Source organism: Leptosomus discolor, chromosome 2 (genome assembly GCF_034619465.1).
Source record: "Leptosomus discolor isolate bLepDis1 chromosome 2, bLepDis1.hap2, whole genome shotgun sequence".
Lineage (NCBI taxonomy): Eukaryota > Metazoa > Chordata > Aves > Leptosomiformes > Leptosomidae > Leptosomus > Leptosomus discolor.
Genome location: NC_141392.1, coordinates 87839425 through 87853809, shown reverse-complemented (window position 1 = coordinate 87853809; position 14385 = coordinate 87839425). Strand labels below are relative to the sequence as shown.

The 14385-nt window shown below is 43.3% G+C and overlaps 1 long non-coding RNA gene and 3 other non-coding genes across 5 annotated transcripts; all 4 read right to left on the bottom strand.

Moving 5' to 3' along the window:
* Positions 1–2531: 2531 nt before the first annotated feature.
* Positions 2532–6938, bottom strand: LOC147416036 (uncharacterized). Of its 2 annotated transcripts, XR_015183377.1 has the most exons (4): positions 6868–6938; positions 4660–4704; positions 3297–4038; positions 2532–2572 (listed from the first exon to the last, which is right to left on the bottom strand). It is a non-coding gene; the product is annotated as an uncharacterized LOC147416036 (long non-coding RNA). The 2 variants fall into 2 exon arrangements; XR_015183376.1 differs by lacking the exon at positions 2532–2572 and having other exon boundaries at positions 3729–4038; positions 6862–6938.
* Positions 4216–4286, bottom strand: LOC147416039 (small nucleolar RNA SNORD50). The gene has a single exon (XR_015183397.1). It is a non-coding gene; the product is annotated as a small nucleolar RNA SNORD50 (small nucleolar RNA).
* On the bottom strand, positions 5443–5515 carry LOC147416038 (small nucleolar RNA SNORD50). The gene has a single exon (XR_015183399.1). It is a non-coding gene; the product is annotated as a small nucleolar RNA SNORD50 (small nucleolar RNA).
* Positions 6643–6709, bottom strand: LOC147416037 (small nucleolar RNA SNORD50). Its single transcript, XR_015183398.1, has one exon. It is a non-coding gene; the product is annotated as a small nucleolar RNA SNORD50 (small nucleolar RNA).
* Positions 6939–14385: the final 7447 nt, after the last annotated feature.

The following is a 14385-nucleotide window of genomic DNA, read 5'->3' as shown; positions in this document are numbered from 1 at the left end:
CAAATACACATGAAAATCTTCTCAGGAAATTCCCAAGAAAACTGCTGGAAAGGTTCTCTTATACTGGTCATCCTCAGACAGAATACTGAGCAAGGCAGACTTTGTCCCACTCAATACAGCCATTCTTCCAAGCATCAAACACTGCTTTGTCCTCTGCAGCCTGCAGGAAGTTTGAGACAATGGCAGAGAAGTACTATCTCCATAGCCCTGATAGCTCAACTGAACTATCAACTAAAAAGCCACATGATGTTTGCAAGAAAGTGGAATTCATCATTTTAATTTTACTTTTCCAGTTTATATCCTCCAAGGGAAACAGACAAGGGCAGACAAGCAAAAATGCTTGTAATACCAGTTCTAATAACAAAAAGTACAGAGAATGCAAATCATTGGACACATACATTTACATACCACAGGAAGGCCTCCATCTGTACTCCACTCACCTGAAATTACCAGTTTCCTGTTAAACTAATTCATACTCCAGAGTTTGTCCTCTGAACTGTGGGAGGGGGGTATACAGAAAAACTACTGACCCCAAAGTCAGGGTTGAATACTCTCCAATAATACAGTACCTTTCCTTGGGCAAAGTCTAACACCTTGCTCACTCTGCTGCATCTGTGTTTGACCGTCTTAAGGAGTCCCTCTCACAACTCTTGTTTAATGTCAATGCCCATTTTTAATCAGTAAATCTCATACCCAACCTTTATATGGTAAGTTCATGCAATTAAAAGCCTGCCTGCACCAGAAGGCAGCAACCTCACTGAAGCTGGCACTCTGTGTGACTGCAGCCAAGGCAGCACACTTCTCTGCAGGCTGGTAGCCTGACAGTGCAGCTTATGCTGACATTTCTGTTCACTAGGATCTGTTACATCAAGCAGGCTTCACACCAGCAAATGCACCCGCACAGCAGTGGGGGTGCTGTGGTAAGATAACCACTGCTAGCTTAGTTTCACTCACTCACAACTCTGTTTATAGATCTACAGCCTCCACCGGCAAGACAAGTTCTTCAGCAACAGACAAAACCTCCCACCTTAACAGGGACCTTGTTACTTAAACACTAGCAAAGCATTTATGCAGAGATACTCTTGTAGCTTAGTTGTGGTTGCACAGTACTCCTCTTGCTTGTAAGACCACCACTCAACTCAAAAAGGGCTCTGCTTTTTTGCCCAGTTACTGATACATGGCAAAATTCCAGAGCAAAGTTTGGCTAACCATTGATTTCTTGGACCACAGCCCAACAGCCACATGACACTTCTAAATTGAACACTAGTAATGGTTAGTGCAAGATTTCACCAGACTATTTAAAGCAAAAAAACCCACCAATGCTTTCATGCTGCTTACTGCACAACCTTAAGTCAAAGCTTTGAATCTAGCAAACTATTTTGTAAAACTGAAGTTTAATGAAGCACTTTTGCAGAGAGAAATCTCATGCCATGTGTTCTGAACACGTCACGTAGTAACTCTTCAAAGCTCCTTATCTCAATCACTTGTATAAAACATCTTATCAGTCAAAAAACATACCAGAACTAAATCCACAAGTGGCTTGCAAACACATTATCCCCCTCCCACCAAGCAAAAAAGCCATTACAAGTATTATTCCCCATCTTAAAATTAGTTATAAAAATGATGATCTTTCATCATTTTCACTAGTCCCATATTCCAAAATATCTAGAGGACGTTGTCATGGTCAAAACATTTTTTCATATACTACTAATACACATTTTTCATTGGTTACCCATCTTTTGAAGCCCTAAAACACAGGAGCATTCACACAGAAAGGTTTGCAGCTAAACAGCCAATATCTTATCACTGGCCCCATCTACCTTTCTCTATGCCAAGAGACATCTATTAAATGCTTAAACACTGCTCCTGGAGACAGGCCTCCACCCCCTGATACGCACAGTAACCAACATGACTCTCTGGCACCCTGTATCTGTCAATCCTAGGAGAGCATTCCCAGGGAATGCCTTAAGAAATAGAGAACAAGATTAATGTGAAGTCCTCTGCATACCTAAAGTGCCACCCACAATCCCAAAACTTTATCTCTAGTCTTTTATTTGATCCAAAAAAATAAAAATCACAAGATAAACTCACTCTTGCCAATTTTACTGGATAGGCACATAGCAGTATCCCCTTAAAAGCTTCCGTATCGGCATCAGCCCAAAGGATAAGACAACAGATCCTTTACACTCCAAAACGCACACCACATTCTTCTGACCCTGTAATGCAAGTCATGTACAGACCCTTTTGAGTATCTAACAAAGTACTTACCAAATATTTCTTGCCTTCGACATCTTTTTTTCCTCCAGAAGAGGCTGACCTAGCTAGGACTGGCAACTTTTTGACTTTAACATCCAAGTAGCTTCACTAGATGCTGTCAACAGCACCCAGACTTTTCACAGAACTGCAGTGGGCAAATGGAGACTGGTTCCTTCCCACTTCTGAAGTGCATAATCACTAATAATCTTGTCCAGGAGTCACTTGAGCACAATGTGGACTATCACGTGTCCAGTACATGCTGTACCCGTCAGCGCAACAAGGCCACGCTGCCTTTGTAGCTCTTGCAAAGTACAACCTGTCAAGGAACACCATGGTGTGACTACAGACCCAGTGTGCAACAGCTAGGTTTTTCACATCCTCATCTTTATTCAAGAAAGATCAGGTACAAAACATGGCACATGGAAATACCTACCCTTCTCAGTCACATTTGACAGAAATAATAAATCCCGTTGAAAGCAATGAAGGGAAAGCTGTTGGGTAGTGAATCTCTGCAGATTCCAATACATTCAGACTGATTTAAAACAGTTGCTTGATGAAAAGGAGCAGCCTTTAGCCTCAGTAGCTGGTTACTGCTTATTAACAACAACCAAAACATAAGAGATGCTCAGTGAGACAATGCACTCCTCTAGTTCAGTCAGATCCTTAATATACATTTCAGTAGTCAGGTGTATATTTATTTTTAGGGTAGTTTTTGTGCATTTTGCAACAATTCAGTAACTGTAGCTCTATCATTTTTTAGGTATCCTGCCATTCTCCTGTTTCTTCCTTTATAAAGCATTCCTGACAATTAGGTCTGAGAATCATGCTTTAAGACAGATCACATCATATGTACATAATAATTTGTCTTTAAAATCCCATTTACTTTGTGACCAATTTATGATCCCTCATTCCTCTGCGGATGCATGACAATTTGCCGAATACGGCAAAAACACTGTCACTGTAACACAGCACCATTAATTTTCAAGTGACCGCTCAAAGCACAAGTTCCAATGAGTGTACCCCCTTCTCTCACTACTGACCTCTTTCCCCCACACAGCAAGCAGGTAACATTGCCAGTGTATTCCTCAAAGGGCAGTTCCACTGTTGTGTTACTGGTCTTTTCATGCTAAAGTGGCAGTCCGTAAAGCCCCAGTTCCTCTCTCCATCAACAGACACAGCAACGCAAGCTTTAGACCTTGCCTTTTCTGTAATCACAGCTTTCCTCAGGACACCTGATTTTTCCTTATAAGTGTTTATGCTTCCACACCACCATCACCTCATCTCCTTCCTCCCATCTCCTCACTGACACCACCCTCAAAAAGCAAACTCATTGGTTTGACTTTGTGTATCCATTTTGCTTTCTCCCTCTCCTTATAGGGCCTACCAGGGAATTCCATTGCTTTGAGTCACTACAGATCTTCAGTATCAGCAAGCCTGTATACCCTTATGATATTTTAAAAGGGCAAATACTCTCAGGGGGTTTTCTGTGTATTAAAGCTCAACACACATTTCCTTAATATTGCTGCTATCCTTCCTACAGAAGGCAGCTCAATGTTTTGGGAAAAGCACTATTTTGAATATGCAGAGACATATGTGGGTTTGGTTCACATGCAGTTTCTGAAAGCAGTAACCACTAAAAATTGCAGCAGCTGTTTCAGCAGGCTTTTAAAAAGCATGGCATCCCACTCCAAGCCACACAAACTCTTCAAGTGTTACACTTCCTTCCAGTTACAGATCATCCACATTCATCAGGCAGCACTGACAAAGTGCTCCAACTCATCACTGGAAAAAAAGAGAACAAGGTCTAAGTAAAATGGTTCCTTTGAGGGAGAAATTTCCATCTTCAAGTAAGCACACAACACTATATACATTAAGGTGTTATCATTTCTGTAAAAAACCCACTAAAAATCCCATAGACATAATACTTTTCAGAAAGTTTAAACCAAATCATTTGGTCTCATCTCAGATTCCGGATCCGTATTAGGTTTTTCAGCAAGGAATTCAGGTTCGGGATAGGTTCATCACAGATGAGACAGAAGCAATACAGAAAATGTAAATTTAATAGGAAATTTACTGGTTTTCTATAGAGTTTCTGATTGCAATACAAAAATTAAACACTCTAGTTCTTTGACATTTCAATAATAATATAGACTTTTTTAAAGCTTTGCACACAGGTTTAAAAGCTAACCAAGGTTAGGCACAGCTATGAGGACACATTGTGCCTTGGGGAACAAGTGTTCTTAAATTCCAACTATGTACAGAATTAGTTACTATAACAACTCACCATACCAACTGATCAAATTAAGTATATCAACAACTGTCATAATACCAAAAAAATCCCACTGTAAGCAGTTACTCCAGACTTAAAATGAGAAAATGCTTAGAAGCCTTTCAATTACATACCTGAATAAGCTAAAAGCCTAAGTTCCTACATTCTGGGCCATTTTCCTGTCAAAAAAAAAAGACATTTATTAGTTCAGAAAAATTTTCTTCTAGCATTCAAAATACAACTTACCATCTATTTAGTCTCTCATACAGACCACACCGCATTATTAAACATGTGTTGGGTTTGTATCAGTACTCCACAAGTTCTGTGAAACTTAACTTGGAAGTGCAGTCATGCTACAGTAAGATTATTTTGCTTCTCTTGCCCAGCTATTACTCAACTTGGCTATGAACTATGACAGGCAACTAATCAGGTGTCACTCCCCCTCTCCTATCAACAAAGAGTTAATTTCTGAAAATTAGCTAATAGCTGGTTCCCAGCTTCTATCAAAACATTAAAACTCTAGAAGGTAAAAATCCACTGACAAGCAAGCATTAAAAAAAAAGCTGCATCCAGACCACATCCTTGTACATGACTCCCCTGCAAGCAACAGGAAAACTGAGACCACCTCTGAACTAGAACTGATAGTTCAAAGAAAGGACAAGATGGATCATTAAATGTTTCACCCCGTCTTCCATAATGCAGATACACACAAACCCCACTCCGCTTCAAATATGCCATTTGTAATACAACAGTCTATATGTCACCTCCTGCTTATAAATTGGGTTGACAATAATGCAGTCATTTAAAAATTATCATTAGTTATTTAAACTAGTTTTGCTGAGTTTCAAGGTATGTACAGACTATGAAGCCTGTCATCTTCAAACACTTCACCTGTTCTGGTGGTAAAGAGTAGTCTAAACTCAAGAGTCTGATTCACATGTCTTTCTCATCAAGCAAGTAATCAGGTTTGGGATAGGTTCTTCACTGCTCAGACATACCAACATTTTTAAGCAACACTCCCACATCAAGCTTTTAAACTAATTGTAACATTTATTGCAATTTGTACTTTCAAGTGAGAAGCAGCATTCAAGCATCTCTGCAAAGACCTAAATTGCTCTGGTTAGTTACACTAACAAAGCTTGCTGCTTCCAACTTTTCCTCCACATCAGCCATATAAGTCACTCCATTTCCTACTTGCAATACTGCCTGTCTAAACGATACAGCATTTTCTAGGTAGCAGTGCTGTACAGGAAGTTTCACACATTTGAACTTGACATACTGGGACAAAGCCTGTTCTTAAAAAGAAGCTGCTGGTAGTTAGCTAAGTATTCAAAGGTACCTTTCTTTAACAAGGAGTGGAATAAAATTATAGATGTTGTAGTAAGACAGGAAAATCAGAACTTGTCCTCACACTTTAGATTAACTACTTAACTAAAAACAACCTGCAAGTACTCAAGAACCAGTGTAGTTAAAGAGAATTCCATTGAAGAAGATTAAATTCAGATACTTGGTCAAGAATGGAGATCTTTGAGAAATGACTACCAATACTCTCAGTGCACAGTAAGCATTCATGAGCATGTTTTTTGCCTGCTGCAAGTATGATGTTATACCAGCCCTTCTGAATTATTTTAGCTCTGGAGCTGCAACAACTTTAATATATTAGAATTCGTTACAATTCACCATCAAATCCCACCTTTAATCATTAGTATTATTTTTCCTAAACAGCCACATCTGAGTGAGCCTTAAGTTAACAGACCCAAGAAGGTCAAAGTGCAAACATCATCACTAGCTTCCAAACACCAGCAACTCCTTATCAGGGCACTCTTAATACTTGGCTAACATTTGTTATTTACCCACTATAAGACAGGATAACTCAAAAGTTATAGGGGTCTAACTTCACCCTCTCTCTGCTCTTTAAAGATGCCAGCTTTTGCAACAGCACATATCCATGTCAACACGGACCTGACGTGAGTTTAAATAATGCCCAAACATCCTGATTCACAATCAGGAGCATGGTGGCATCTATCTTGTACATGGCAACAGCAACTAAAGTCACACCAACTGGGATAATGACTGAAAGATTAAGTGACTTTCGAAAGAACAATTTAAGTGGTTTCATCTCAGTAGCCAGATCCGTATGAAGTTTCTCATCAACACATCAGATTTGGCAGTCTCATCATGATTCACCACTTAAGTATCAGCGACTTGAAACTGTAAAAAATATACATTCAAATATACCACAAAATAAGCTTTTTGCCTATCACATGCACAGGTACTGCAAATGGACTACATCACAATTAACAAAAAATTTCAGTTGCTGAACCAATAAATATTACCTCTACCTGTTGTACTACAGTTGGCAGGAAATCTTTCACCAGGACACCTGACATTCCATTAGAAACCGTTTGTGCCATTCTAGAAATTTGAATAAAATAATAAATTACAACATGTTCATGCATAATACAGCACAACCCATTAGTAACAATCCAGTTTTACTCTTGTGGATCCCCCTTTCTCCCAACCACTGGTTGTAAGCATTTAAGTCAAATTAAATTTAATATAGATCCTGAAGTTATTTCTTAACACTTCCAAAAGGTGAGAACATCAACAATAGTTTTTTAATACGTTTTAAAAATTGGAACCCCATTTGGCTGTTTATATTAACAAGTCTCTAGATGTCCTTTTTGTTTTCCTCACCTATCTTATACTAATCTCCCAATTAACCGTGGATTGGCACTTTAAAGCCATCCTGATGTAATCTGCCAGATTTAGTACAAATACTTCCAACAGGCATATTTTATCAGCTCCTCCAACAGTGACTGAAATAAACTATTCACCAACTCCGCAGCCTACACAGCTCTAGACCACATCAAACATGCCTGAAACACAATGATACCTCAATTTTAAAGCTAATGACACACCTACTAATTTGATCATACACAGATTTTGCTAATGAATTTATCACATCAATTTATCCCCAATGATTATTCAAAACATACACAGGTTTCAGGAAAATCCACTTGTGTGTACCAAGTATTCTTCTACTTTTGATGGTGCTTCCATGAAGGGCTAAAATTGAAATTAAACAAGAATTATCTTTTAATGCAGAAAATGTCTCTTGCTGTGGTCTAGCATCATCTTCCATGTTATGTCAGAAAATCACCAAGCACTAAAACTCCACTTTCATAAAACAATGCAATATTGGTCTAGAACAGTCTTCAATACCTGACAAGTTGAAATTTTGTATGCACTAGAAAAAAGTTACCCTGAATTGGGTTTGGACCCTTTTGCAACCTTTACGATGTCTGAATAACTAAGACATTCAAGCTTTCATTTTAGAAATATTTACACGAGTGGCCATGCACTTATTCACAATCCAATACTACAGTCTGTCCTAGTTTGCAGGATCATGACTTCAACAATTACATTCAAATGTGGTCATGTACATAGATACCCATTAACTCCAATACATGCCCAAGGCCAGACAGTTAACTCGCACCATCTCCAAAATCAGTAATTTAGCACAAGGTAACCAATTACCATGTGGGTCTTCACGCTTATTTAAATGCCTCACCAAAAGAAATGAAACTAAGAATAACTGACATAAGTTCTGATCTTCAGTAAGTGAAGAGCACAAAAAAATTCAAATTATTAATTACTCATCAGTTTGATGGCAAGTATGAAAATGCAACGTCCTGTAACTTGTTTTTCCTTTTTTTGTCCTACTCAGTAGTCATACAAAGATGGCAACCACCTAGCACTTAATGCACTCCATACTTTTGCCAAAAAATATAAAACACGATTAAGAAATGGAAGCATTTATTATCTTGATCAACAATAGAAATGTAATGCTACTTCTAGAACAAAATTGAAAATTCTAGAGCCATTACCTTAATACTCCTGTACGAAGTATTGGACACCACTGAAAACTTCCTCTCCATCATACCTAAAACCAAACAGTAAACAAACTTAACATCTGAATCAGCACATTCTTATTACCAGGCCACTAAGTCACACACATTATGAGACAATAAGCATCAACAATCTTCTCAAGTCTCAGAAACAATAATGTTAAGTACTAAGTCTTAAATTTGCAGGAGGCCTTTCAGAAAGCAGCAAGAAACATGGCCAGTTTTAAGCAACAAAGCAGTTGAGTTATATCCACCTGAAATCCCTTACTAAAAGCACTGTAGAAATAACCACATGTACCCACTATTAAACATCACTCCAAAGATTTTTTTAAATGAAAATTCATCATCTCAAGGTTTCAGTTCTTTAAGTATAAGCACTGTTTTCAATTGGTTTAGAGAATTCAGCTTTATCCACACAGCCAGTATTTAAATCTACTAACTCAACTAGCCAAAGAAACACACAATGCAGTATTCGTTTTGAGATATACAATAATTAAAATACACACGTTCCAATAATGATGTTTCTCACTCCACACTACGTAGGATCAAATAACTATAACAAATCACTGAAGTTCACTTACTAAACATGTTTTGTTTCAGATTTAAACTGTAGAAAATCTCGAGTTAAGCTTGCTTATTACACCCAATAATCAAGGGTTACCAATGGCTGGTAAAGATTCAAAAATGTTACTGTTCAATAATCTAATGTGTGACTCAGGCTATCATTAAAAAAGCTAATTCAACATGGAATGAATGCACCCAACATAGAATCATAGAAGAGTTTAGGTTGGAAGAGACCTTCAAGATCGAGTCCAACCTCTGTCCTAGCTCTACCAACACCACTAAACCACGACCCCAAGTACATCTGTCCATCTCTTAAAACACCTCCAGGGATGGTGACTCCACCACCTCCCTGGGCAGCCTGTTCCAAATACCTCTTCCTACAAAAAGGCAAACGTCTCCCGATTTTTGCTTGCAGATAAAGGTTAGAATCGTAGCAATGGGTTTTTTTTTTAATTGTAGCGTCCATTCTTCCTGAAATACTACAGCTCAATGCCACTGGCATCGCAAGAGGGGGAAAAAAGCCATCTCAAGGCCACAGAAAACTCAAGTGAGATTTTTTTAAAAATAGGTTGTTGTTTTTCCCTTTATTTTGTTGTCTCAGTGCTAACAAAAAAAGAAAAACAGCACCAACAGTTAAAACGTACTAACTCAAAAGACAACCGAGTGCAGCGAAAGGCTGCACGGCCTAGGCGAGGGGCTGCTCCCGACCCCGACGGACGCCATTGACGGGCACCATTCCCCCTCAGCTCCCCGACGACGAGCCCCCGGCGGCGGCCTGGCCGGCTGGCGACCAAAATGGCGCGGCCCAGGCAGCGCCCCGCCGGCTGCCGCCCGCACCTGGCCAAAATGGTACCGCGCCGCCCGCCCCAGGGCGCCCCGCGCCGCCGGACACCGCTTCCGCCGTGGAACCCGCCGCCGCGGAGGCGCGGGGCGTGCCGGGACCTGTAGTCCGCCCCTCCGTCCCCTCGCCGCCTCCGCGGCTGCAGCGCAGGGCGGCCAACTCCGCGGCCGCGGCAGGTTTGTGGCTGGCCGTGCCCGCCCCGCCCGCGGCTCCGAGCCTCACCCGCCGGCTCTAGCCTCAAGCATCACACGAGCAGCGCGGCGGGCGAGCCTCCCGAGCGGCCGAGACCCAGAAGAAAGCCCGCGTGCCCCTCCAGCCCCGGCCGGGAAGCAGCCCACGGCGCAGCCCCGTCCGCCGCCTCCGCCACCACCACCTCACCCACCGCCACCAGCGCGCCGCAGGAAAGAGGAAGGTGAGGGGGCGCTCGCCAGCTTTATAGGTACGCTGCGGGGTGGGAACGAGGCTGGCTCCGCCCCTCTCCCCGCGAGCCGAGGAGGGCCGTGCGTTTGTCGTCTGTTGCCCGGCCCTCCCGGGGCGGTGGAGCCGTTGGCGGGCGCGCGGGCGGTGACGTTTCCGCGCAGAGCCCGGGCGCGGCCCGCTGGGGCGGGGGAAGGCGCCCGCGGGCCTGGGCGGTGCCCCGGGGGAGGGCCCGGCCCGGCCCGGCCCGGCCCGGCCCCGCCCCTGCTGAGCGGCGGCGGCTGGAGCTGCCCCGGGGGGAGAGCCGGGAACCGCTGCTTGCGCTAGCCGGGTGCTGTACCGCGGAGCCCGCACCGCAGGCCTTCCGCTGCCCGGGGGAGGGGGGCGGCTGCTGGCTCGGCTGCCCGCCCTGCGAGCACGCAAGAGGCGGAGTGGGACAGGGGAGGGGGCTGCCCTCTCCCGCCGGGGACGGTGTACCGTGAGGGGAAAGAAAGAATGAGCACTCGAGTCTGGCTGCTGAGACCGGGGCTGTTCAGACGTTTTGCATGACAGGGTTTTGCGTAAAGCGCAGAGCAAGCGAGGGTAGGAACCTGATACAGCTCCACCTCCCAAACTTACAAATAATGTTTTTCATCGAGCGCTTGTTTCTAATCTCTCTTTTTCTTCTGCTGTTCCCTAGGGCTCCAAGTGCTCAGCCTTTCATGGCTGTGCCTGAATGTTTCAACTTGCCTTCCTCTTTAATTAGATGTTTCTGAAACCTTAACCACATGCACGCCCTTTCCATTTTTGGAAATAGCACGCAGTGCTTTACCCCTGTATAACATATACAAGTCATCGGGGCTGAAAAATCTCCTCTTGCCCACAACAGACAAAATAAAGAGAAAGCTTTCTGCAGTTTTTCGCTCTAGAGTCTAAGGATGCTGTACCACAGTGAACCTGAGAGTGGGCTCCCCCAAGCCCAGCTGGAAGTTGGACAGCGGCACCTCAGTCAGCAGCTCAGTCTCCGGCTGAATCTGCATCCTGTACTGCTGTGGAAGTGCTGTTGAAGTGGGAGCAGATGTCTGGACTGCAGGGGGGACAGCAGGAGCACTACAGCGTAGATGAGTCTTAAACATTCAACATTCAGGGTCAGGTTGGGGCTCTGAGCAATCTGATCTTGCTCAAGATGTCCCTGCTCACTGCAGGGAGGATGGACTAGATGACCTTTAGAGGTCCCTTTCAACCCAAACTATTCTATGAAACAAACGTGAAGCCACATCCTAAATTGTCATAATATTTATGGAGGTTCTCACTAATTGTTTATAAATAGTCTTAATTTTTTGTCTGCCTGTTTATTGATGGGTTTAGTATATCAATCAACTTAGTTGGGAAAAACAAGGCAGAGTGAAGAAAAGCTCAAAAACTTGTTTGGTGTTTTAACACGTTGTTAAGAATACTACCAAAAATGATGGTCCACAGCATGGACTCTGAATAGAAGGGTCTAACTGTTGGGTATGGATAAGGGAAGTCTAGAAAAGTCAGTTGTGAAGTGCTGAAATATTTGGCAATTTTATTTCTAAAATTATTGAGACTAATACTACCAAGGAAACTAAATAGTTGACAAATTTTAAACATGTTTTATAGCGGCCTTCCAGTACTTAAAGGGGACTAACAGGAAAGATGGGGAGGGGCTTTTTATCAAGGAGTGTTGTGATAGGACAAGAGGTAATGGTTTCAAACTGAAAGAGGGGAGATTTAGAAGTTCTTTACTGTGAGGGTGGTGAGACACTGGAACAGGCTGCCCAGAGACCCTGTGGCTGCCCCCTCCCTGGCAGTGTTCAAGGCCAGGCTGGACGGGGCTTTGAGCAACCTGGTCTAGTGGAAGGTGTCCCTGCCCATGGCAGGGGGGTTGGAACCAGATGATCTTTAAGGTCCCTTCCAACCCAAACCATTCTGTGAGTCTATGTTTTCTTCTGCAGCCCACGGTGGGAGTTGACACTCGTTTTCTCTCTGCTTTTCTTCTTCCACATCCATTTTACCTGTCTGAAATCTTCCTCTTGACTACAAGCAGGGTGACCCAAATGGCAGACTGCAAGCTGCAGCCAGCCCACCGCCTTTTCTGCTGTAGAGGCATGAGGAAAAATGTCTACACGCTGCCTTGTTCTCAGAGTGCCTCCTACCTGCACTTGTGTGAGCTGCTGTTTCTGTGGGAGAGAGCGAGTGAAGCTATAATTGTCGGGGAATAGTTGCTAGTGCTTCAGGCAGGCACAGCAGCTGAACTTGGGCACAGGCAAGCAGTTTATGCCATTGTTATCTACCCACGTGACCTATTCAAAAAGCCCCGAAACTGATGTTTGCCGCACGGCACTAAAAATGTTAATCCACCCTTCCTTAGTGACATCAAGGTAAAAGATAAGCAAAGTAATCACAGCCATTAATCATGACTCGATTAGCCCTAAAGAAAAAAGGCAGCTCCTTACCATTCCTTTCCTACGTCCTAAATAATTATGTCTTTTCTACAGCACGCTGTGGAGGGCTTTACAGATATTGTTCTCTCAAAGAATGGAATTTCTTCTTTTGGGAAAAATAGACCCATAATTTAAACCCAAAGTACTTTACATAAAGCACAACCGAGTACTATTTTAGTTTGCAATTGATAATAAGAAAGCTATAAAAAATGAGGTGACTAAAGGCCTTTCTGGGACTGTGGGGTACTGCTCTGTATTGTGAGCTTTGCAGGAGAAACACGGGTGTGCCCTGACAGCAGGGAGCCTTGCACCTTGCAATGTTACTGCACACCAGCTTTTGTAATTTGGCAGGAGAAACTCTTCACGTCTCTGTTGTAGGGTACAGGATTCCCAGCAGTGCCTGAATGCACTTTGTATGCAGACTTTCTATTTGCGAAGAGACGTGCCTCATATTTCTCAGCATCACCGGAGTCTGCTAGCACTGGACAAGCTTGTTGGCCAAGTGAAGTACATCCTTAATGTAGGTAGGTGTCCCGGTTTGGCTGGGACAGAAGCCCAGCCCAGCCATGCCAGGCAGGCCGTCAGCAGTTTTGAGTCAGCCAGGGCAGCTGAACCTGAGTGAGCTGCAGCGGTAGCCCACACCATAATGTCATGGTCATTGTAAAGGGGGAAGGTTTGCTGAGGAAGATTGCTCCTGTGGGATTCCTGCTGGGGATCCTCCTGTTCCTCCCTTGGCTTCTCCCTGCTCCTGAGGACCGCTCTCCTGTTGATTGTGACTGCTGCATATTCATTTGGCTGAGTATAACTCTGTGTACCTGTGTTAGTGCTGTTTCATTACATCTGTTTTCACGTCAGCCCATGGGCCTCCTCTTCTTTTCTTGATTCTCCTTTCTGGCTGGTGAGGGATTGTTGGGTGATAGAGAAACTGTTACTGTTTAGCCCTGGATGTGGGCTAAACATAGACAGTTGGCTACAATTACAAGGCTGAAAAAAGCTATGAAAACAAAATAAAAACACACACCACAATTACGGATTATATTTAAAAGTGAGGCTCCTTCTCAGCTGCCTTTTTTCCCCTCCTTCAGGCTTCCACATCTTTAACATATATCCCAGATGTCTGGATGAGGGTGCAAGCTGTAGAGCAATACCTGATCCTCAAACTGCACTCCCCAGAGAGATCTGAAGGCTGGTCTGGACCATAAGCCTGGCTGCCATAAAGTTCATTGATGAATCACTTCTGAATTTAGCACGTCACAGAGCTGCGTGATCACACAATGCGTAAATAAGCACTGGAAGAGGGGAGGGCTGGTTATGAGATAATGGGGGTGTACTGGATTGCCTCTTCTGAGGCCCGCACAGATGTATGCTGGCTTGAAAGGCTGGTGGTGTGGCTACCTCCTGGGTTTTTCAGCTCCAGGCAACTCCAAGTTTTCTTTTCTTGTTTTGAATGATTTCTTTCTCTTCTTGTTCTTTCTCTTTGTTTCCATCTCCCTCACTTCCCTTCTGTGCCTATTTTAAGTCTGACTTCCTGGATTTTCTCCAATAGCTTTGCAGCTTTGATGACTCGCATCTCTTGGCTTGGGGTTGTTACCCTTGCATCCTTTGGGATGCTGAGTTCCCCTCCCCTCTCACCTCCTCAGCAGGAAGTCTATTGTATGCAGCTTTAATTTCTTCCTTTTC